The sequence below is a fragment of the Bison bison genome, unplaced genomic scaffold (assembly GCF_000754665.1).
Source record: "Bison bison bison isolate TAMUID 2011002044 unplaced genomic scaffold, Bison_UMD1.0 scf7180017864280, whole genome shotgun sequence".
NCBI lineage: Eukaryota > Metazoa > Chordata > Mammalia > Artiodactyla > Bovidae > Bison > Bison bison.
The window spans coordinates 6,689,183-6,691,862 of NW_011494852.1; the positions used below are offsets into that span (position 1 = coordinate 6,689,183).

Genomic DNA, 2,680 nt, shown 5'->3' on the forward strand with positions numbered 1-2,680 from the left:
CGACGCCGCCTCGAGGGCCGGGCGCCCATCTCCGGCCTCCAGAGTCCTGCAGATAAAGAGGGGTCGGCGGGTTAGGGCAGCCTGGCCTCCCTCCAGCTCTCCTTCCAGGACGCAAGGAGAGCTTAACCGTGACCTCACCAGGTACACGGGCGACCGGGAGGCTGCCAGCTCCAAGAAATTCAGCATCTGGTTCCTGCCACTTGGCTCCAGACGGCGACCGGTTTCTCCCCAACTTTACCCCTTGACCAACAAACCCCTAAGCCTGATCATGACCCCAGGAGGGCTGCTTCCTGCTCAGGCCGGTGGACTTGTGTCAGGCTGAGCACTTTACATATGACCACACGCTCACTGAAGACCTATGAGAAAAACCCACAGAGAGGGAAACCATTCCCCAGATGTTCCAACTCTCTGGCCTTTGGAATCCATGACCTGTCCTCCTGCAAAATCCATTTCCTCAATCTCTTCGCTGAACATTCTTGTCACCTTCTTGCTGTAATCAGAACCCAGATGTCCTGTGACCCTTCCAAGTGGGTACATCTTGCTCCTTGGTACTGTTTTCAGATCATTCTCTCTCCCTCAAACGCCCCAGCTCATCAGGGTTGATCGTTTGTCAGCTTGTCAGCATAAACTGGTGACCCAGATGACGACTCATCACTTCTCCATGATTTTAGCTCTAGGCTCATTGCCACTCAGGTTGCTCTTATCAACATTCCGGGTGATTTCCAGATCCAGGTTGATGATCCTCCCGTCTACCATCCAGGCCTCTCTTGATCCCTGACCAGCTGTCCTCCTAGCCCCTTTCCTGTGGTTGCACCTACGCCTTGTCTCAACGGCCTCTTCAGAGCCTCCGTCTCAGGCTTCTCACTCTCCAGTCATCACCTCCTCTCCTTCCAGCTCTGTCCCTCCAGTGCCCCAGACCCTCCACAGTCCTGCCAACCCACTATGATCTCCCATCCTTTGTCCCTACCTCTTTTTCATTGCCCCCCACGCCATCAATTCTCAGTTCTTCTTTATCCAGCTTAAGTTCCTTGGTTAATCATTAAAAACATTTTTTTGCGTACACCCTGGCCTCCTCTGGCTTCCTCCCACACATGACCTGGTTAAATCCAAGCCCTCCACTTACCTGTGCCTGTACTCACTCGGTTTAAAGCAGCTGAAGAACAACACACAACTCCACTGGCCAGCTCCACTTCAAGTTTGTGAACTTGACGCTCAAGCGTGCCTGCAGCGCTGTCTGGCAATGAGATTACATTTCTCTTATCCAGTAGCTCTTCCTCTCTATACATAGTTATTTCACACCTTCTCCCCTAACCTCCAACACATCACACTTCCTTCCACCTTTTCACTCTTTTCTTGCTTCTTCTTCTTTATTTTTGGCCATGTGGTATGGCATGTAGGTTCTTACTTAGTTCCCCCTGAAGAGGTGGAAGCACAGAGTCCTAACCTCTGGACCACCATGAAAGCCCCTCCTTGCTTCTCATTTTGCAGGAAAAAAAAATCGATAGAAAGTGAATGTCTACAGACCCCCACTGCCCCATAGACCCTCCCTGCCCTCTGCTTTCCCGCCATAATTGTGCCTATTCCAGGCCACTGTCTCATAGTTCTCTCTCTCTGCTGCACCTTCAGCTTCCCTCTCTGAACTGGGTCATTCTCATCAGCCCACAGAGTCATCTCATATGAAAATGAACGAAAATACTCTTGATTCCAGCTCCCTTTCCAGCTATGACCCCATTTCTTTGGTCCTCTTTATAGTAAAACTTCTCCAAAAAGTTGTCACACTCACTGCCTCCATATGGCCTACTGCTATTCTTACTCAAACCTTCTCTAATCAGGCTTTGCCCTCCTTAAAATGTTAATTGCTCAGTTGTGTCCGACTCTTTGCGACCCCATGGACTGTAGCCTGCCAGGCTCCTCTGTCCATGGAATTCTCCAGGCAAGAATACGGGAGTGGGTAGCCATTCCGTTCTCCAGGGGATCTACCTGACCCAGGGATTGAACCTGGGTCTGCGGCATTGCAGACAGATCCCCTGAGCCACCAGGGAAGCCCCTCCTTCTCTACCCCGAAATGTCAAGGTCACCCACCAGTGACCTCCCTTGGTGCTGAACCAGTAGTCACTGTTCGCTCAGTCTTCACTTTGCTTGACTTGTTAACAGCACCTGACACAGGGGTCGCTCTGTCTTCACTTCACTCCTCTGAGCCACCACATCCCTCTGGACCCCTTCCGGCTGCCTGGTGGCCTCCCAGTCAGTCTCCTTGGCTGTTTCTTCCTCCTTCCTCTGATCTCAGGGTCAGGAATTAGTCTTTGAACCTCCTCTATTCTCCACCAGTACTCACTCCCTTGGAGATCTCATCCACTCTCATCACCTCTCACCTGGACCATTGCTGTCTCCCTGCTCCTTTCCCCAACAGCCTGTTTCCCACAAGCAGCCAGGACAGGTGTGAACACCTGAGTTTGGGTCCAGTCCCTGCCTGCTCAGAGCCCTGCTGGGCTCCACTCATCAGGGTCAGGGAAAGGTGCTCACTGTGGCCCACAAGCCCCACGTGATCAGCACTTGTCATCTCCCTGCCCTCATTTCCCCTTGCTCACTCTGCCCCAGCCATACCGGCTTCCATACCTCAGAGCCTTTGCACAGGCTGTTTTCATCACCTAGATCCAGAGTACTTCTTTGTTCACCTCCA

The 2,680-nt window shown here is 52.2% G+C and overlaps 1 protein-coding gene and 1 long non-coding RNA gene across 3 annotated transcripts in view; both read right to left on the reverse strand.

Moving 5' to 3' along the window:
- Nucleotides 1-2,680, reverse strand: part of FBXO17 (F-box protein 17) — a 124,371-nt gene that overhangs the window by 9,765 nt on the left and 111,926 nt on the right. The window lies entirely within an intron of this gene.
- The window catches only part of LOC104995329, a 21,095-nt gene continuing 18,415 nt past the window's right edge, over nt 1-2,680 (reverse strand). For both annotated transcript variants that reach the window (XR_826054.1, XR_826055.1), the window contains exons 2-3: nt 1,124-1,234; nt 1-46 (exon numbers count right to left, since the gene is read on the reverse strand). This is a non-coding gene — a long non-coding RNA (uncharacterized LOC104995329). The remainder of the gene's footprint in view (nt 47-1,123; nt 1,235-2,680) is intronic.